Here is a 22,422-nt window from a genome sequence, read left to right as displayed (position 1 = left end):
GTTTATTTCTGTGACTATTTCTGTGACTATGACTATGACTCCCAAATTCATTAATCTATGTCACTAGTCTCAAGTCACTTTATATCAAGTACATTGAGATCCTTTAAAACATGATTGCTTCACAATGATTCTTTCTATCTCTCTTGCTTGCTGAAGCAACTCTGTATCTTTATTTCAACATGAGGACTGAGTGAAGCTGTTGGCTTATTTTGTTGTTTGCCCGCTATTTATTTGTTTATTTACTCTGCCGTCTAAAATTCCAGCACAACCATTACCATTAAGCCAATCCTGGTTTAAAGGCGAGTGCAGGAGGACATGCCAGGAATAGCACCAGGCATACCTGGTGAAGCCACCAAACAGGACTACTTGCATGCCATGCCAAGCAGCATAAGCGACAAGTGACAGACAGAGCTAAGTGACTCCACAAACAACAGATCAGACCTAAGCTCTGCAGCCCTGCCATGAATTGTGGCGGGCGATTAAACAATTCACTAAAGGAGGAGGCTCTGCAAATATCCCCATTCTCAATGATGGAGGGGCCCTGCACATCAGTGCAAAAGATAAGGCTGAAGTTTTTGCAGCAATCTTCAGCCAGAAGTGCTGAGTGGATGATACATCTTGGCCTCCTCCAGTGGCCCCTAGCATTACAGATACCAGTATTCAGCCAATTTAATTCACTCCATATGATATCAAGAAACAGCAGGAGTCACTGCAAAGGCTATGGGCCCTATAACGTTTCAGCAATTGTGCTGAAGACTTGTGCTCCAGAAATTGCCATTCCCTGAGACAAGCTGTTCTAATTGGCATCTACCCAACAATGTCCTGTGCATAAAAAGCAGGACAAATCCAATCCGATCAATTAATGTCCCATCGGTCTACTTTTGATCATCAGTAAAGCAATGGAAGGTCTCAGCAGTGCTATCAAGCAGCACCTGCTCAGCAATAACCTGATCAGTGACGCCCAGTTTGGGTTCTAGCAGGGCCACTCAGCTCCTGACCTCATTACAGCCTTGGGTCAAACATGGACAAAACAGCTGAATTCCAGAGGGGAGGGGAGAGGGACAGCCGTTGATATCAAGGCAGCATTCAACCGAATGTGGCAACAAGAAGCCCTGGCAAAACTAAAATCAATGGGTATTAGGGGACAAAATCTCCAGTGGTTAAAATCATACCTGACACATAGGAAGATGGAAAAAGTGAGGACTGCAGATGCTGGAGATCAGAGTCGAGAGTGTAGTGCTGAAAAAGCACAGCAGGTCAGGCAACATCCAAGGAGCATGAGAATCAACGTTTTGGGCATAAGCCCTTCATCAGGAATGAAGATGGTCATATTTGTTGGATGTCAACCATTTCAACTCTAGGGAGTTCCTCAGGCTTAGGCCCAACCATCTTCAGCTGCTTCATCCATGACCTTCCCTCCATCATAATGTCAGAAGAGGTGATGTTTGTCGATGATTGCACAATGTTCAGCACCGTTCATGACTCCTCAGATACTGAAGCAGTCCATGTTCAAATGCAACGAGGTCTGGATAATATCCAGGCTTGGGCTGACAAGTAGCAAATAACATTCACACAAATGCCAGTCTATGGCCATCACCAATAAGAGACAATGTAACCACTGTCCCTTGATATTTAGTGGTGTTACCATCACTGTATTCCCCACTTTCAGCATCCTGGAGGGGTTACCATTGACCTGAATCTCAACCGGACTCAGGACATGTGATGGAATACTCCCCATCTGCCTGGGTGAATGCAGCCCCAACAATACTCAAGAAGCTTAACACCATCCAGGACAAAGCAGCCCTCTTGATTGGCACTACATCCACAAGTGTCCACTCCCTCCACCATTGATGCTCAGTAGCAGCAATGTTTACTATCTACAAGAGGCACTGCAGAAATTCACCAAAGATTCTCAGACAGAATTTTCTGAATTCATCACCACTTCCATCTGGAAAGACAAGGGCAACACCACCTTCAAGTTCCTCTCCAAGCCACTCTGATTTGGAAATATATCGCTGTTCCTTCACTGACATTGGGTCAAAGTCCTGGAATACCCTCCCTAATGGCATTGTCGGTCAGGTGTACTACAGTGGTTCAAGAAGGCAACTCATTGCCACCTTCTCAAGTAACTGGGGACAGGCAATCAACGCTGCTTCAGGCAGTGATGCCTATATCCCACAAATAAATAAATAAAACAAAAATGATTACCTATAACTTTACCAATAATACCCACTCTCCAAGTGCCATTGTAATACTCACTGTTAGTTCTATCTTTTGTAATCTTCTGCGCATAGTTTCTATGATATTAATGTCAAGTCTCTGCATAATCGTCTAATTCCAAAGGCATACTCAAATGCTTCTTGCATTAATTTAAAATCATTTAAACTCATCCTTTAACACCTCCTTTTCTTTATTCGATTCTTTTATTGGCTTTCATCTTTGTAACTGGATACCATAATTTTCATCTCATCAGATACAGTTATACATTATATCGTAATTATTAAAACCATGTTAAATAATCATAAATGCAAATCTGATTTATTAATCAAGTATCAACCTCATGAATATTGAAGGAATATTCTTACTTGATTAGTCAAGTAAGAAAGATTATTTGACTTCAAACATTTCATCTATATATTCTCAAGGTATGTCAGAAACTCTTCAGTCTTCAGGAAAGCATTCAGTCAACCCATTGGTCTGCTTCAATGGCCTTCACCCTTAATTTACTCTGTTAAGCTATTGTACTTTAGGGAATAGCATTCCATTTTACTTTTGTGAACCACTACATTGAAAAATGGGATCTTCAATACTTGAGCCACTCAAAACTATGACCAATTTTGTTAACTCTCTGCAACTTTATTGCAATTATGTCATGCCAAAGAAACAAGACCTTCATTTTTATCTTTCTTTTAAATTTCTGAACTTCGAACCATCCAGTTTGTTCCCTACATAGGCAACTTATTCAACTGCTACATTGAAAACAGCAATATCATTTCTTCAGATTAGCATCTTTTTTGCAAATGTAATCCAGCATGTCAAGGGTTTTATTGATGGAAAACTAAGCACTTCTACTTGTTTCCTGTTTAATCACGGTGTTTGAAAATTTGTATAAGACATAGGGTGAATAAAGCGATACAGGTGTTTGAGGTGGCAGTGGGACAACATTTTACTGATGGCCATCCCAATACAGTGGTTATAGAAAAGAAATGGTCTGTAGAAATGGGTTGTGGATTGAGGAAGGCAACATTTATTCAAATAAGGCAGAATGTGGCCAAAGTAGACCAGGAACAGCTACTGCTGGGTAAATCTACAGCAGAACAGTGGGGTGGGGAGTCCCAAAATGCAATTGCAAAGACCACAGGCCAATATGCTCCATTTAGAGTGAAATGCTGGAATAACAAACCCTGGAAACACTGGATACCTAGGAAAATTCAGAACTAAACAAGAAAGTCAAGAAACCTTTTTAACAGGCACAAAGGAAGGAAATCAACAGAGGCCCCACTGGAACAGTGAAGGATTTAAGAAAGCAATTTGAAGTGTAAAAAGGGATATGAAAGAAACATTGATGACTAAAATTAGAGAGAATTGCAAGATATTCTATAAATATATCAAGGGGAAGTGGATAACCAGGGAAAGAGGAGGGCCCATTTTGGACCCAGATGGAAATCTGTACGTAGAGCCAGAGGACATTGGTAGAGTGTTGGAAGAGTAGCTTACACCTGCCTTCATTTTGGAGAAGGAGGATTTAGGTTCAGAATTTGGGAAAAGGGATTGTGAGATTCTTGAGCAGTTTGACATAGGAAGTGAGGAGGTATTGGAAGTTTTGGCAGACTGAGAAGTGGACAAATCCTCAGGTCCAGATGAGTTGTATCCTGGACTGCTTTGGGAGACAAGACGGAAAAGTTCAGAGGGTGTGACCCAAATTTTTAATTCATCTCTGGTCGCAGAGGAGGTCCCAGAGGACTGGAGGACAACTAATGTGACTCCAGTTTTCAAGAGTGATGGGATAAATCAGCAAATTACAGGCTAGTGAGTCTCACATTAGTGATAGGAAAAATATTGGAGAAAATTCTGAAGGAGAGGATTAATGTCCACTTGGAGAGGCAAAGTTTCATCAGGGATAGCCAGCATGGGTTGTCCAAGGGAGATCTTGCCTAAAAAACTTCATTGAATTTTCGAAGAGAAGATCAGTTGAAGGTAATGCAATTAATGTAGTTTATATGGATTTCAGCAAACCTCTGACAAGGTTCCACATGGGAAATTGATAAAGAAGGTAAAAGAACATGGGATCCAGGGTAACTTAGCAAGTTGGATACAAAATTGTCTTACTAGTAAGAGTCAGACAGTGGTGGTAGAAGACTGTTTGTGCGACTGGAGAATGGGTTCCAATGGCGTACCGCAGAATTAGTGCTGGGTCCCTTATAGTTTGTGATTTTTATAAACAATATAGAAGAAAATATGGGTAGGTGGTGATAAGTAAATTTGTTAATAACACAGAGGTTAGCTGGGTGGTTGACAATGGGGAAAAAGTCTTAGATTACAGGAGGATATAGATGGATTGGTCAGATGGACAGTTAAATGTAAATTGGAAGTTAACCCTAATGAGTGTGAGGTGATGCACTTTGAGATAAGTAACAAGCCAAGGGAACACTCAATGAATGGCAGGACATGAGGAAACTTCCAGTTCTGAAGAAGGGTCATTGGACTCAAATCATTAAACCTGTTTTCTCTCCATAAATGCACCACAGATGCTGGAGTTTTTCCAGCAATTTCTGTTTTTTATTTAAAAAGCTTAGTTGGAATTATTTGTCTCTGGGATTGAGTCATTGTAATTGATGATATGGTTAACAAGATGAAATTTGGATTTGATACTTGCTTTTAGCTCTTTCCAAAACTCTTCTCTAAGCATTGATAGCTCTGTTTGTTTGTTTCTTCTTTTATGTAACAAACACGTGTTCTTAAAGGACATCAGTGGCTACATATTAATCTGTTTTAATGCTTAAAATTGTGTGTCAAGCTAGGTCTCATTCTGGGCTTTGATTTATCTAATACAACCACTCTCTGGGATTGTAAAATTTAATTAAGATGGTCATTACCTGGAACATCTGTGATGTGTAAATTCCTTCCCACTTGTCATCACAAACCTGGCTATTGGTCTTGCTGCACATCGATGTTGGCGCTTTCATTGTCTGAGGAATTGTGAATCAAACTGAACAATCATCAGCCCATAGCCTCACTTCCTACCTTACAATGGAGAGATGAAGCAACTGAAGATAGTTGTGCCTGGGAAACTGCCAAAAGACTCCTGCAGTGATGTCCTGACCACATCACTGGTGAATGGTGGTGAAAATCTTGACCTCCATTAACCATAACCACTTTCCTTTGTTCTAGGCATTACCTCTTTGTAGTGTTTGCCCTGTAAGTGCTATTGACCCCTTGATACCATATTCAGTCTAATGCTGCTTTCATGTGAAGACCAGTCAACAACATTTCCCAGGACCTTACCATTAAGTGTATAAGTCCTGCCATGATTTGCCTTTCCAAAAAGCAGCACATCACATTTATTTAAATTAAACCCCATCTGCCATTCCTCGATGCATTGGCCCATCTGATTGTATTCTGAGATAACCTTCTTCGCTGTCCACTACACCTCCAATTTTGGTGTCACCTGCAAACTTACTAACTATACCTCCTATGTTCACATACAAATCTTTTCTATCAATAATGAAAAGCAGTGGACCCAGCACCAATTCTTGTGGCACACAACTGGTCACAGACCTCGAGTCTGAAAGGTAACCAACCACGACCACCTTCAAGCTATTGAGGGTTCGAGCAATAAGGTGAGCATGAATAGGCTGGGGCTATTTTCCCTGAAGCGTCGGAAGCTGAGGGGACCTTAAAGAGGTTTATAAAATCATGAAGGGCATGGATGGGGTAAATAGACAAGGAATGTTTACCTGGAGTGGGGGAGTCCAGAACTAGAAGGCATAGCTTTAGGGTGACAGGGCATAAGATTTATAAGGGACCTAAGGGACAACTTTTTCATGCAGACAGTGGTGCGTATATGGAATCAGTTGCCAGAGGAAGTGGTAGAGGCTGGTACAATTGCAACATTTAAAAGGCATCTGGATGGGTATATGAATAGGATGGCTTTAGAGGGATATGGGCCAAATGCTGGCAAATGGGACTAGATTAATTTAGGATATCCAATCGGCATGGGCAAGCTGGACTGAAGGGTCTGTTTCCGTGCTGCACATCTGTATGACTCTATGACCAGTCACTTACCTCACTGAGGTTCCATTCTTGTCTTAGGGCCATGTTTGTAATGGAGCCTGATTCTAAATTGCTCTGATGAAATCTAATTCAGGAGACAGTGAGCAGGTTATTGCTGAGCCAAATACTGATTCATAACACTGTCAATAACCCTTTCCATCACTTTGTCATTGATCGAGAGTAGAATGTTGGAGCAGTAATTGGCTAGTTTGGATTTGCCTTTTTTGTGCAGGTCATAGTTAGGACATTTTACACATTGTTTGGTAGATGTTAATGTTGTTACTGTAGAGGAACCCTATGGTTAGTTCAAATACACAAGTCTCGAGAATTATTGCCAAAGTATTGTCAGGGCCCACAGTCTTTGCAGTACCTAGTCTGTGTCGAAAAGTGTGGCTCTGGAAAAGCACAGCAGGTTAGACAGCATCCCAGGAGCCTGATGAAGGGTTAATGCCCAAACATTGATTCTCCTGTTCCTTGGATGCTGTCTGACCTGCTGTGCTTTTCAAGTGATACACTTTTCAACTTTGATCTCCAGCATCTATAGTCCTCACTTTCTTGCAGTATCTAGTCGCTCTAGCTATTTCTTCACAGAATGTGGGGTGAATTTAATTGGCTGAAGATTGACATTTGTGATGTTAGGATCCTCGTGAGGAGGCAGAGATGGATTATCCATTCCACACCTCCTGTTGAAGATGAATGCAAATGCTTCAGCCTTGTCTTTTATACTGATGTACTGAACTCCTCCATCATTGCAGATGGGATATTTGTGGAGACTCCACTTCCTGCTATTTGCTTAAGTGACCACCATCATTCATCACAGGATGTGGCAGCACAAAGAGCTTAAATCAGAACTATTAATTGTGACATTGTTCAGCCATATCTATCACATGTTGCTTTAGCTATTTGGCATCATCCCAAAAGCCTCCAGACAGAGGAAGACGTGTGGTCTTGTCTATCCAAACGACTTGCTGAATGATCTGCATCATGAACTGCTTTCAATGCCATTAATTCTACTTCATAATTATGAAACATGGCAGGGACTTAAATTTGTATTTCATTACATAGATTAACATTTTAGATGAAAACGTGTCCTCATTCAAACACAAATACTTTATTTGTACAAATTATTTTACTAACTGAAACAGAGATTCAAAAATCTCATGAAAGTAACATCCATTTTGTTACTCTGCATGGAATTAGAGGCATAGACACACAGAGTTGTGCAACACAATAACAGACCCTTCAGTCCATCTTGTCTATGCTGACCAGATATCCTAAATTAATCTCGTCCCATTTGGCCCATTTCCCTCCAAACCCTCCCTATTTATATACCCATCCATTTGCTTTTTAAATGTGTAATTGTCCCAGCCTCCACCACTTCCTCTGGCAGCTCATTCCATACACATACCACCCAGTTAATTTATTAAGTAAGTTCCAAAATTTTTACGAAGTTTTTTTTTAAACCTCTTTGGAGATATAAAAACAATATATTTACATGTACACAACTAATTAATTAAAGACTGATTTGGTTTAATCTTCTGTCCTGATTACTCAGAAAAATGTATTAATGTAAAAACTGTTTACTATGGTATTTGCAGAAGAGTTACCATCATTATGTATAGTTATGGCCATATATTTTCCAACTGATATTATTTTAACATCAGTAATGATTAATTTCCAACTGTAAAATCTGGAGGATGATTTATCTATGGCTGCCCAGATGAAATCAGGCAGATTGCATCTAAACTTGAACCAATTTCATAGACTCAGTCATAGAACCATAGTTGTAGAGTCGTACAGCATGGAAACAGACCCTTTGGTCCAACCAGTCCATGCCTACCATAACCCTAAACCAAACTTAGTCCCACCTGCCTGCGCTTGGCCAATATTCCTCCAAACATTCCTTGTTTATATACTTATCCAAATGTCTTTTAAACATTGTAATTGTACCCATATTTATCACTTCTTCTGGAAGTTCATTTCACACAGGAACTACTCTCTGTGTAAAACAGTTGCCCCTCATGTGTTTTTTTAAACCTTTCTCCTCTCACCTTAAAAGTATGTCCTTAATTTTGAAATCCCCTATTTTAGGGAAAAGACACTTGCCATTCACCTTATCTATGTCCATCATGATTTTATAAACCACTATAAGGTCATCCCCCAAACTCCTACGCTCCATTGAAAAAAGTCCCAGCCTATCCAGTCTCTCCTTATAACTCAAGCCCTCCATTCCCAGCAACGTCATGGTAAATCTTTTCTGAACCCTTTCCAAACTCCCTGAAGATACTGTGAATGTAAAGCTCCCAATGTTAGTCAGCTCAACTGAACAGGAGCCAGGATTTTGCTTTTCTTTAAGCTACATTTATCTTTAGTCTACATGAGTATTTATTCTACAGAATTAAAGTTCCAGTAGAAAAAACTATAAGTTAAAAAAAATTATTTTACTGGTCAGACCAGAACCATTTCTTCGGGCAACATAAGAAATTTTCAGGTTTTCTCCTGCAGCAAGAGTATCCCATCTCTCTTCCAAATCTCATGATTTCTGCAGGAAGGGATTTTGCCCGAAACGTCGATTTTACTGCTCCTCAGATGCTGCTTGAACAGCTGTGCTTTTCCAGCACCACTCTAATCCAGAACCCAAACAATCAATTTTGCCATCTGCCTGGTCTGGGAATGTGTCCTATTTTTGTGATACTGTACACTCTTTTCCACTGTAACTGCCAGTGGAATCAAATACTTCCACCTGGATCATAGCTAAAATTGATCACTCCCAGTCAAGTTCTCATTACTGAACTGCTAACCAGCTCAGTTTGGCAGAAGCTATTTCTCTCGACTATGCCCTGCTCACAATAATGAGAGTTAATATGATATTTAGCACAATTGGCTTCATTGCTCAGATCATTGTATGTAAGAGTTAGGATGTCATGCTGAGATTGTACAAGATGCTGGTGAGGCCACTTTTAGAGTATGTGTACAGTTCTGGTTGCCCTTCTACAGGAAGGATATAATTAAATTTGAGAGGGGGTTCAGAAAGATTTATCAAGACGTTGCTGGGACTGGAGGGTTTGAGTTGTAAGGACAGGCTGGATAGGCTGGGACATTTTTCACTGGGGCATACAATGTTGAGGGGTGACCTTATAGAGGTTTATAAAATCATATTGGACATAGACAAAGGGAACTGCAAATGTCTTTTCCCTAAGATAGGGGAGTTCAAAACTAGTGTGCATAATTTTGAGTTGAGAGGAGAAAGATTCAAAAGGGACCTGAAGGGAAATTTTTCCACACAGAGACTGGTTCCCATGTGGAATGAAATACCAAAGGAAATGGTGGATGTAGGTACAGTTACAAAATTTAAAAGACATTTGAATAAGTACATGAGTAAGAAAGGTTTAAGAGGGATATAGGCCAAATGCAGGCAAGTAGAACTAGTTTTGTTCGGGAAACTTGGTCAGCCTGAACAAATTGGACTGAAGGGTCTGTTTCTGTGTTGTAGGACTCGGTGACTCGAAGATTTCACTTTCCCAGTAGTATTTTCTGCAGGATAATACTTGCAGAATGCAAACATTTAAAATCCATTTATGTAAAATATTAAAGATCTTTACCAGTAATATCTGTTTCAGCTTTTCCAAGTTGGTGTTTATACTATTTGTGTGAAATTTCCATGGATGCTCTATTGAAGTTACTGCAGACAATTGGAGGGCTTCAGGGAAATTTAGTTCCCTTTTGTCTGCATGTACCACAAGTCCCATTAAAGTAAATCTTCACTAAACTGACCATTTCAGAAAATTCTCACCCAAAATGTTCAAATTTGGATAGTGACCAGTTTAATCATTTAAAACTCACTCCACATAATGTCATTCTCAGTCCTGCGACAACAAATGAATAACATACCATGTGGTTATTTGAAATCGTCTCGTGAATTACTATTTTGTGGGGCAGAGGATCGGAGACTTTGGAGAGCCATGCAATGTGATGAATACCAAGTTCATCTACCTTTTGAAAATATTTTTGAATGGTCAGGAAGGCAGGTTAAACAGTGAAGGAGGGAACCAAAACAGTAATATTTTTAGCACATGGGTTTCAGGTTAGTTGAGTGGCCCTCAGTTTTTAAATGGAATATTCAACTGACTCTATTATAACCTAATGGAATGATCACGTTCAATTCAACAACTGGTGACAAGAAGTCTTAAATGTACAGCTACTTCCTTAAGTTTTAATCAGTTTTGTCCACTATTCCGGTGCAAAAATGAGGCCTTCATATGTTTGCATATTATATAGCATTCAGATATATTTAGACTGTGATTCTGTAGGTTGGATCAGAAATCGATTTATTGAATTAAAACCTTGGAAGCTTTCATAAAATATAAAGATTTTGGAATGAAGCTGATCAACAATTAATGCTTTCTTGAAAGATCACAAAATTTCTGTCATTGATTTGCTGTTATTTTATCTAATTTCCAGGAAGACATTTCCTACAACTGCTTGTTGAGCTAGAAAATTTTCAACAGAGCATACTTCCAAAAAAACAATTGCTCATGAAATTTAAAAGGCAAAAGATTTGTTTTAAAAATGTAATTTTCCTTAGGAAGCATTTAATCTTTGATAAGGAGATTATACTGACCTGGTTAATGAAAATAAATGGATTATCAGTTACGAAGCAAATCTATCAATTATCAAGGCCTTAGTATGCTTATTGTGCATGCAGATTAAAAAAATCATACTCTTAGATTACCCTTTACTTTGCAGCTAAAAAAATTTCAGTTGAAATAAATGTGTTCTTTTATGAAATCTAGATCACAGCAAATCTTGCAAGGACTACATCATAGCAACATATAAAAGGAGGGAGACCATGAAACATAATGAGAATTACTAAAAAAGGGCTTAAATTGTAGGCAGATTAAATATTTTTCAATGTAACTTAAATTTTTAGCATTAAACTATTTCTAATAGGTTAATATTTCAACAAAAGAGAAGTAATTAATAAAGGTAAAATGATTTTGATGCACATGACCCTGTATTGATCCAAGGTAGAGAAGCGCTGAATTTACTTCAGTCATAAAAAAAAAATCCATCTAGGTCTTACCTTACCAGTAATTTCTATGAGCCCTTAGTCAATTCCATTGCATGTTTTATTCAGTAACCATCCATGTACAAAAGCCTTCATTAGGAGTATTACTGTACTGAATATTAAAACAAATCTCTAATCCCTAACTTCCTCTCCTCTGGCTGACCATTCAGACAAACATCAATATTTCTGTTGATCAACTCCACAATTCGCTTCCATTTCTGATGCCCTCATCGCTACCCGATCCCGGATGCTTTCAGCAGCTACCTTCCTGCTCTTGGGAGCTCTCTCTGAATATGCTTTTAACCTTGAAATCACTTTCCTTGCTGTCATAAAAATAGCATGAATTTCCTTGGAGCTTCTCCTGCTTCGCTGCATTAACTTGGGCCAAACCTCTGCTCTATGCATAAATGAAGCTATAGCAATACTTCAGCCTTTGGCTTAAATTTAACACTCACTGCAGGAGAGAACAATTTGCCCCAGCATTATGACTTGTACTCATGTGTGTGCATCTGTGTGTGTATCTGTGTCTGTATGTTTGCATTCCAGATTCTCAAAGTGAGATATATTTTCTAGCGAGCTATTAAAGTGGAGACAACACCAAGAGAATCACACTCCAGCATCAATGAGGAAAGCCAAGTGGTGAAATCAAACATTCGAAAAAAGGTAATCGTGCCAGTGAAAGATATAAAAGTTGAATTTTATCTCTTATTTACCTATTTTTCTCTCAGAAAAAAGCACGGTAATAATTTGGAAAAACTCCATCCAGTTTTCCAATCAAATAATATGGAATCTTCAACGTATGGAAATATGGTCACTTTAAAATTAAAACAGTTTCCTGACCTTTCAACCACAGTATTATCAATTTCTGTCACTTTTTAATTTTTTTACCATGAGATGTAGGTGGCCAGCTCTGGTTGCACTTGAACTGAATGACTTGCTAGATCATTTCAGAGAGCAGTTAAGAGTCAAACACAAACTGTTAGTCTGGGGCCACCTATAAGCTTGACCAGGTAAGGACAATAGTTTTCCTTTTATGGACAGGATTGGTGAACCAGATGAACTTTGCTACAAATGACCGGGTAGCTTCGTGGTTACCATTATGTGGCATCAATGTGGACTTCACCAGTTTTCTCATTTCCTCTCTCCCCCACCTTATTCCAGTTCCAACCTTCCACCTCGGCACCGCCCTCATGATCTGTCCATCTTCCTTCCCACCTATCCGCTCCATCCTCCTCTCTGACCTATCATCATTAGCCCCACCTCCATCTACTTATTGCACTCTCAGCTACCTTCCCCCCAGCCCCATCTGCCTCCCATTTATCTCTCCACCCCCTCAGCTTACAAGCCTCAATCCTGATGAAGGGTTTTTGCCCGATACGTCAATTCTACTGCTCCTCAGATGCTGCCTGACCTGCTGTGCTTTTCCAGCATCACTTCCCGACTGATGGTTACCATTACTGAGGCTGCTTTTTAATTTGAGATTTATTGATGAGATTCAAATGTCACTGGCTGCTGGAGTGAAGTTTGAATCCCCATCCCCAGTCATAAACCCCGGCCTTTAGCTGAACATTCAAACAAATATCAATAGCTCTGTTGATATATGCCACAACTCACCTCCATTTCAGTGATATTGCCTGTTTATCATTGCCTCCCTTTGTTGCTTCCACTATGAATTAGTAACTGCACCCTCAAGTATAGAATATCTATTGCTATTACACATGGTCTCCAATTGTATTACGTGGTTATACAAGTTTTGCAAGTGAGATTTTTGCACTCAGGCTACAGACCTCCATCTTCATCAGAGTTCATCTTTGAGCCAAATCCTTGGAGGAAGAGGGGAAGGGAACAGACTTCCAACAAGACTAAGAGACAATTTGCTTTTCTACTGGAAATTATCATCCTTTGAAAAATTGAGAGGCACAAAATAAGAAAGCACTCCATGGCTATCTGCAGAGGTCTAATACCATGTACCAAACCCCATATATGGAGGTACTGGACTCCACCATAATAGTTAACATATGTAGTGGAAGTGAACAGCAATCTTAGAGATTACAGCAAGGTTATAGGTATTACTTAAATGAATCACACAATAGCACATGAAATTTAATGCAGATAATATGCAGTTCTACAGACTATCAGGAAAAATAAGAAACAAATATGCTTTATGAAAAATGTGTAATGAGCTAAGACTGACATTGAAACTAACCTCAGTCTTGGTAGACTGACCATTTAGATGTGTATCCAATACAGATATGGAATTGAACAAGACTAATTGTATGTGAAATTACACAGCAAAAACAGTAAAGTAGAAGTCAGTGGGGGCAAATATATTATGCAGTCTTGGAGCTTTCCTGCTGAAGTATTCCAGCAGTAATGAAAATGTATTGATTGTCAAGGACATAGCTCCAGGTCTTTCGATTCTTCCTTTACACCTATAGACCAAAGTGCTATCCTTTGGGAATGGGCCGACATCAGTAGCCACCATTCTCCTGATGCCAGATGAAACAAATAGCCTGAGACATGAAAATAATACATCTCTCCTTTCATAAATTCAACCCACCGTGAAGGCTTTGCAGATCCCCCTCATGGAAGATTGTTTCTAATGAGCAAAAACCAAGCACCAGCATCTTCAAATCTAGAATAAATACATTTGCAGGTCCAGCCTTGCTTTACTATGCTTGCATCATTTTTTAAAGTAATACAAATGAAGCCATTCGATGGACAAAGCAACCAGGTGAAACAATGCTGATTATTTTACAACAGAGACATCTGTAACCTTACTATAAGTGGAGGTCTTGCTAGCTATGAATTATAAATGTGGCATTTCAAAATTTAGATTTGGGTTTGGTGAATTAATAAATATTGTCACGAACAACTAAGTCATTATGCCAGACTGACACACTTTCCTTGGGCAAGATGAGAGGTTTCTGCTGAGATTGCTGCTGATGGTACAGCTGGAGGAGGTGGAGACAGTAGGTGGGACAAGTCAACCTTGACCCTTCTTGCATGGAAACATTATTCATGCTTTCAGCAAAGAAAACTGAAAAAGAATGGATGGAATATTTTATTCAAATACAAACCAATGCAAGCAACTTTTAAGGTAGTACACTGGGGATCATTAGTTGGAGACAGCAATATAGTAAAAATATAACTGGATTAATACTAATGCAGCCCTAATTCTTTATGGACAGGGGCTCAAATCCCACCATGGCAGCTAATAGAATTCAAATTCAATTAATGAACTCTGGAGATGAAGTTAGTCTCAGTAATGGTGACCATGAATCCATCAGCAATTATTGTAAAAATCCATCTGGTTCACAAATCACAGATGCCCTTCAGGGAAGTGAATCAAAATCGTTAAGTGGTCAAAATGTAACTCCAGACCCAACATCAGTGTGGCTGACTATTAATTACCCTCTAAGTGACAGACCTTGGGTGAGGTCAAGCCCATGAGTGAGGAAGGATCTACCAGCTCAGCATTTTTACATACATGCCTCCTCAGCTGCTCACAAATGAACATTTTTAAAAAAATCTCTTCCCTTTTTCCTGCAATAAATGAATTCATGTTTTAAAATGAATTCTAGTAACTATAGGCTGGTGAGTCTCACTTCTGTTGTGGGCAAAGTCTTAGAGAGAATTGTAAGGGATAGGATTTATGAACATCTGGATAGGAATAATGTGATCAAGGATAGTCAGCATGGTTTTGTGAAGGGCAGGTCGTGCCTCACAAACCTTATTGAATTCTTTGAGAAGGTGACTAAGGAGGTAGACGAGGGTAAAGCGGTAGATGTGGTGTATATGGATTTTAGTAAGGCGTTTGATAAGGTTCCCCATGGTAGGCTACTGTAAAAAATACAGACATATGGCATTGAGGGTGAGTTGGAGGTTTGGATTAGGAATTGGCTGGCTGGAAGAAGACAGAGGGTAGTAGTTGATGGTAAAGTTTCATCTTGGAGTGCAGTTACTAGCGGTGTTCCGCAAGGATCTGTTTTGGGACCATTGCTGTTTGTCATTTTAATAAATGACCTGGAGGAGGGGCTAGAAGGTTGGGTGAGCAAGTTTGCGGATGATACGAAAGTCGGTGGAGTTGTTGACAGTGAGGAAGGATGTGTCAGGTTACAGTGGGATATAGATAAGTTGCAGAGCTGGGCAGAAAAGTGGCAAATGGAGTTCAAGTGTGAGGTGATTCACTTTGGTAAGAGTAACAAAAAGATGGGGTACTGGGCTAATGGTTGGATACTTGGTAGTGTGGATGAGCAGAGGGATCTTGGTGTCCGTGTACACAGATCTCTGAAAGTTGCCACCCAGGTAAATAGTGCGGTGAAGAAGGTATATGGCGTACTGGCTTTTATTGGTAGAGGAATTGAGTTCCGGAGCCCTGAGGTCATGTTGCAGTTGTATAAGACTCTGGTGCGGCCGCATCTAGAGTATTGTGTGCAGTTTTTGTCGCCATACTATAGGAAGGATGTGGAGGCACTGGAATGGGTGCAGAGGAGGTTTACCAGGATGTTGCCTGGTATGGTAGGAAGATCGTATGAGGAAAGGCTGAGGCACTTGGGGCTGTTTTCATTGGAGAAAAGAAGGTTTAGGGGTGACTTGATAGAGGTGTACTAGATGATTAGGGGTTTAGATAGGGTTGACCATGAGAACCTTTTTCCACGTATAGAGTCAGCTATTACAAGGGGGCATAGCTTTAAATTAAGGGGTGGTAGGTATAGGACAGATGTTAGGGGTAGATTCTTACTCAGCGAGTCGTGAGTTCATGGAATGCCCTGCCAGTAGCAGTAGTGGACTCTCCCTCTTTATGGGCATTTAAACGGGCATTGAATAGGCATATGGAGGATAGTGGGCTAGTGTAGGTTAGATGGGCTTGGATCGGCGCAACATCGAGGGCCAAAGGGCCTGTACTGCGCTGTATTCTTCTATGTTCTATGTTCTATGTTCTATGAATCAACTTAAGCAGGCTTGAGTTAATAAAAGATTGGGTTTATTATAGAAATCATAATGTAACACGTGCATTAACAGATTAGAAATGAAAGATTATCCCAAAAAAGATAATTTTTTAAAAAGATCTACTGATCAGTTCCTTGAAGAGTAGATGACAGGATGTTACAACCTTTATATTGGCTGATACTGGTAGCACTGATATTGGGAGATGGGCAGTTGATTTCAAGATTTTAGTTTTGCAGGTCAACTGAATGGCCTTTCTCCTATTTCCTTTTTGATTGCGGTTTTACTCGTTCTCTGGCTTCTCGCAAATACAATGATAAAATTCTTTTCTTTCTGTCTGCAGCACAAGAATAGAGAGGGTTTTTTTTAAACTGTTCCCCTCTCACATGCAATGTTGCCCACTGCAACATAGACCAGGCCTGAAATTGGTTTTTAGTCTCTGTTAAAGTGGGAAAGTACATACTTGTCTCTTGCACAGACTCATCTCTTTTCTTTCAAGACGACAAGAAATAGGAAGAGAAACAGGCTGTTCAGCCCCTCAAGCCTGGTCTGCCATTCAAGAGGATTATTGCTGATCTGATACTCACCATGTCTGCTTTTCCATCCTTTCCCCATTACCCTTGATTCCCGAATCTATCTATCACAGCCTTAAAAATACATAAAGGCACTAACTTCTCAGCTCTTTGTGACAAAGCGTTTCAAAGACTCACTTCCATCTGAAAGATGTAATTCTTCTTAATCTCATTTTTAAATTATGCATCTTTATCTTGAAACTGTGTCCTCTGGTCATAGACTGTTCCATAAGAGGAGTTGAACACGTAGCTACAGGGATGGTGCAGGAGGGAGGGCTTTGGATTCCTGGATAATTGGAGCTCTTTCTGGGGTAGGTGGGACTTCTACAAACAGGATGGTCTTCACCTGAACCACAGGGGTACCAATATCCTGGGGGGTAAATTTGCTAATACTCTTCGGGTCTGTTTAAACTAATTCAGCACGGGACAGGAACCTAAATTGTAGTTCGAGTATGGAGGAGGTTGAGAGTAGGGAGGTCCCAAATAAGGACTCAAGGTCATAAGAGGGCACCAGCATGCAAAACGTTGGTTTGAAATGTGTCTATTTTAATGCCAGGAGCATTTGGAATAAGGTGTGTGAACTTGCAGCATGGGTCTGTACCTGGAATTTCAGTGTTGTGGCCATTTCAGAGACATGGATAGAGCAAGGACAGGAATGGTTGTTGCAGGTTCTGAGATTTAGATGCTTCAGTAACAACAGAGAAGATGGTAAAACATGTGGGGGTGTGGCATTGTTAGTCAAGGATAGTATTACAACTGCAGAAAAGACGTTTGAGGACTCTTCAGTATGGGCTGAAATTAGAAACAGGAAAGGAGAGGTCACCCAGTTGGGAATTTTCTATAGGTCTCCAAACAATTCTAGAGATTTAAAGGAAAGGATAGCAAAGATGATTCTCGAAAGCAGCGAGAGTGACAGGGTGGTTGTTATCGGGGACTTCAACTTCACAAATATTTACTGGGAATACTATAGTTCAAATACTTTCGATGGGTCAGTTTTTGTCCACTGTGTGCAGGAGGGTTTCCTGACACAATATGTAGGCAGGCTAACAAGGGGCAAGGCCACATTGGATTTGATACTGGGTAATGAACCCAGCCAGTTGTCAGATTTGGTGGTAGGTGAGCACTTTGGTGATAGTGACCACAATTCAGTTATGTTTACTTTAGCAATGGAAAGGGATAGGTATACACCGGAGGGCAAGAGCTATAGCTGGAGGAAAGGCAATTACAATGCGATTAGACAAGCTTTAGGGTGCATAGGATAGGGAAGGAAACTGCAGGGCATGGGCACAATAGAAATATGGAGCATGTTCAAGGAACAGCTACTGTGTGTCCTTGATAAGAATATATCTGTCAGATAGGAAGGAAGTTGTTGAGCACAGGAGCCATGGTTTACTAAGGAAGTTGAATCTCTTGTCAAGAGGAAGAAGAAGACTTATGTTAGGATGAGATGTGAAGGCTCAGTTAGGGAAATTGAGAGTTCCAAGGTAGCCAGGAAAGACCTGAAGAGGGAGCTGAGATGAGCAAGGAGGGGACATGAGAAATTATTAGTGGATAAGATCAGGGGAAACCCTAAAGCTTCTTATAGGTATAAAAGGGATAAAAGAATGGCTAGAGTAAGATTAGGGCCAATCATGGACAGTAGTGGGAAGCTGTGCGTGGAGTCAGAGGAGATGGGAAAGCGCGAAATGAATATTTTTCGTCAGTATTCACACTGGAAAAAGACAATGTTGTTGAGGAAAATACTGAGGAACAGACTACTAGACTAGCTGGAATTGAGGTTCATAAGGAGGAGGTGTTATAAATTCTGGAAAGTGTGAAAATAGATAAGTCCCTGGGCCAGATGGGATTTATCCTAGGATTCTCTGGGAAGGCAGCGAGGAGATTGCAGAGCCTTTGGCTATGATCTTTATGTTGTCATTGTCTACAGGAAAAGTACCAGAAGACTGGAGAATAGCAAATGCTGTTCACTTGTTCAAGAAGGGGAGGAGAGACAATGCTCGTAATCATAGACCAGTGAGCCTTACTTCGGTTGTGGATAAAGTGTTGGAAAAAGTTATAAAAGATAGGATTTATAATCATCTTGATAGGAATAAGTTGATTAAGGATAGTAAACACGGTTTTGTGAAGGGTAGGTCACGTCTCACAAACCTTATTGAGTTCTTTGAGAAGGTGACCAAACAGGTGGATGAGGGTAAAGCGGTTCATATGGTGTATATAGATTTCAGTAAGGTATTTGATAAGTTCCCCAGAGTAGGCTACTGCACAAAATACAGAGGCATGGAATTGAGGGAGACTTGGTGGTTTGGATCAGAAATTGGCTAGCTGAAAGAAGACAGAGGGCGGTGGTTGATGGGAAATGTTCATCATGGAGTTCAGTAACCGGTGGTGCACTGCAAGAATCTGATTTGGATCCACTGCTGTTTGTCATATAAATGACCTGGTTGAGGGCGTAGAAGGACAGGTTAGTAAATTTGTGGACGACACTAAGGTCGGTACAGTTGTGGATATTGCTGAAGGATGTTGTAGGTTACAGAGGGACATAGACAAGCTGCAGAGCTGGGCTGAGAGGTGGAAAATGGAGTTTAATGCAGAAAAGTGTGAGGTGATTCACTTTGGAATGAGTAGCAGGAATGCAGAGTACTGGCCGAATGGTAAGATCTTTGGTAGTGTAGTTGAGCAGAGAGATCTTGGTGTCCATGTACATAGATCTCTCAAAGTTGCCACCCAGGTTGATAGGGCTATTAAGAAGGCATATGGTGTTTTAGCTTTTATTGATAGAGGAATTGAGTTTCGGAACTATGAGGTCATGCTGCAGCTGTGCAAGTCTCTGGTGCAGCCGCACTTGGCGTATTGCGTGCAGCTCTGGTCACTACATTATAGGAAGGATGTAGAAGCTTTGGAGGGAAGGTCTTATGAGGGAGCTGAGGCTACTTTCATTTAGAGAGAAGAAGGTTGAGAGGTGACTTGATTCAGACAAATAAGATAATCAGAGGGTTAGATTGGGTGGACAATGAGAGCCTTTTTCCTTGGATGATGACAGCTAGCACGAAGGGACATAGCTTGAGGGGTAATAGATATAAGACAGATGTCAGAGGTAGTGTCTTTACTCAGAGAGTAGTCAGGGCATGAAACGCATTGCTTGCAACAGTTGTAGTCTCGCCAACTTTACAGGCATTTAAATGGAAAGGCAGATTGATGAGAATGAAAGAGTATAGGAGAGATGGGCTTCAGATTGATTTCACAGGGCGGGGCAACATCGAGGCCAAAGGGCCTGTACTGTAATGTTCTATCTTCTATCTTCTACCTTCTATTTTCTCAGGATTTCCCTGTCAAGGTCTTTAAGAATCCTATATGTTTCAATGAGATCACCTCTCATTTTTCCAAATGTCAGTGAGTAGAGTTACAATTTGTTTGGCCTTTGATTGTCAGATAACCCCTCCATACGAGGGATCATCCTACTGAATCTTCTCTGAACTGTCTACTATGAAATGATATATCTTCTTAAATAAGGGGACCAAAACTGTTCACAGCACTCCAGATGTGGTCTGACCATTACCCCTTGTACAGTTGCAATGAGATTTCCCTACTGTTACACTTCAACCCACTTGAAATAAGAGATAACATTCCATTTGCTTCCTGATTACCTGTAATTGAATGAGAGGCAAGATGTAAAAAACTTGATCTGTTGCTATTTATCTGTAAAACAGTCACACATCAGTCTTAGTATTCTTACAATTAATCACAACCCAGTGAAGCTCTGAAGTAGATTTACAGCACTCATAATAAATATCTTTGCATGACTAACAATAGTACCTGCTAAAATGATCCTTTAATAGGCCACAAGTCCAAACAAATATTGAAAATTTTCTTTTCCCTAAGTTACCCATCTTATGTATTGAATTTAAAATACTAGGATTACAGCATTGAATTACTTTCTTGCATCACTCCCATGATGCACCATTATGGATTAATAGTGCATCTCAGCCTCCTTGACAAACAACCTCCTTTCTTTTGCCTAGTCATCCATGGTCTTCAGAAAACCACAGTATTATTGACAATCAAGGATCCCGACCTAAAGCAAAATTTACAGCATTGTGATTGCATGCAAGCATTTTAAAAAAGCCCTTACTCTATATACATGTTTGATTAAGTACAGACTGTAAGGTATGTTGGTGTTTATATGTTGTTCACAACTTTGCAACCATCACAGCCATCCTGTATGGGGTGCTGGGAGCTCACACTCTTCAAGATATTACCTCACCATGATAAATTGTTAAACTGAGTTCAATAAATGTGTTCATTTATGAACCGGCATCGGAATAAAAGATGATTGAGTTACTGAATTGCTGTGGTAATCCAACTAGCCCAGTAATGCTCTTTCAGGTTATGTCAATAACTCGGTCTCATTTGGCCCACATGTAACTCCAGTCTCAAATTATCTTTTGAGATCGAATGCCTTTAGTGAAAAAATAGGATATTAAAATGTGCATCGCTACAAATTTAAAAAGGCCTCGATGAGTCAGTTTGATAATCCAGGATGTTTGAAACCGTGCTCCTGCTGATAAAACAACTACAGTAATCACATGACAGAGAACTGACAGGAACATTTTTAGAAAGTTCCCCGAGAACATCTTTTCAGTTTGTGTGGGAGTATTTGTTGTTAAATGTGATATTTACTATAAAATATGGAATCTACTGAACTGTACATCATCAAAGAACATAGAATGGATTTAATTAGAAATTTTTGTAATGCACCTGTACAATACAGAGCACCAGTTAATTTGCTTTGGCAAGTGCTATTGTAAACAAGTCCGATAAAACCCATTTCGATACAGAAATTCAAATGATTACAATCTGTCTGAAGCTTGCACAGTTTGAATAGAATTGGGATTAGATTGCATGAGGGAAAATATACACAGTTCAAACAAATTAATCATAAGTACAGTATATAATATATGCTGTTTTGCAATGTCTTAAGTGAAAAGCTGAGATATCCTTGTTTTAGCATTTAATTAAGGGCAGCATGGTGGCTCAGTGGTTAGCATTGCTCCCTCACGGCACCAGGGACCTGGGTTTGATTTCAGCCTTGGGCGACTGTCTGTGTGGAGTTAGTACGTTCTTCCTGTGTCTGTATGCATTCCTTCCGGGTGCTCTGGTTTCCTCCCGCAGTCCAAAGATGTGCAGGTTAGGTGGTTTGCCCATAGTATTCAGGGATGTGTAGGCTATGTCATACAGTCATAGAGACGTAGAGCTGTACAGCATGGAAACAGACCCTTCGGTCCAACCCGTCCATGCCGACCAGATATCCCAACCCAATCTAGTCCCACCTGCCAGCACCCGGCCCAAACCCTTCCTATTCATATACCCATCCAAATACCGCTTAAATGTTGCAGTTGTATCAGCCCCACCACATCCTCTGGCAGCTCATTCCATACACGTACCACCCTCTGCGTGAAAAGGTTGCCCCTTAGAACTCTTCTCCCTCTCATCCTAAACCTATGCCCTCTACTTCTGGACCCCCCGACCTCAGGGAAAAGACTTTGTCTATTTATCCTATCC

General features: G+C 40.2%; 1 protein-coding gene across 4 annotated transcripts in view; it reads right to left on the bottom strand.

The window, feature by feature from the left end:
- The window catches only part of LOC122563239 (synaptotagmin-B), a 644,946-nt gene that overhangs the window by 582,549 nt on the left and 39,975 nt on the right, over positions 1–22,422 (bottom strand). Inside the window, exon 1 of one of the 4 annotated variants that reach the window (XM_087973631.1) lies at positions 11,357–11,500. The exons of 2 other annotated variants lie outside the window; for them this stretch is intronic. The gene's annotated coding sequence lies outside the window, so the exon portion shown is untranslated. Of the gene's footprint in view, positions 1–11,356; positions 11,501–22,422 lie in introns of those variants that run through there. One more of the 4 variants, XM_043716848.2, reaches the window with a different exon arrangement.

This window comes from Chiloscyllium plagiosum, unplaced genomic scaffold (genome assembly GCF_037043375.1).
Source record: "Chiloscyllium plagiosum isolate Xiang-an unplaced genomic scaffold, Cpla_swu_hap1 HiC_scaffold_26, whole genome shotgun sequence".
NCBI classification, from domain to species: domain Eukaryota; kingdom Metazoa; phylum Chordata; class Chondrichthyes; order Orectolobiformes; family Hemiscylliidae; genus Chiloscyllium; species Chiloscyllium plagiosum.
Note: the sequence above shows the minus strand (reverse complement) of the source record. Positions and strands in the feature narration are given on the sequence as shown.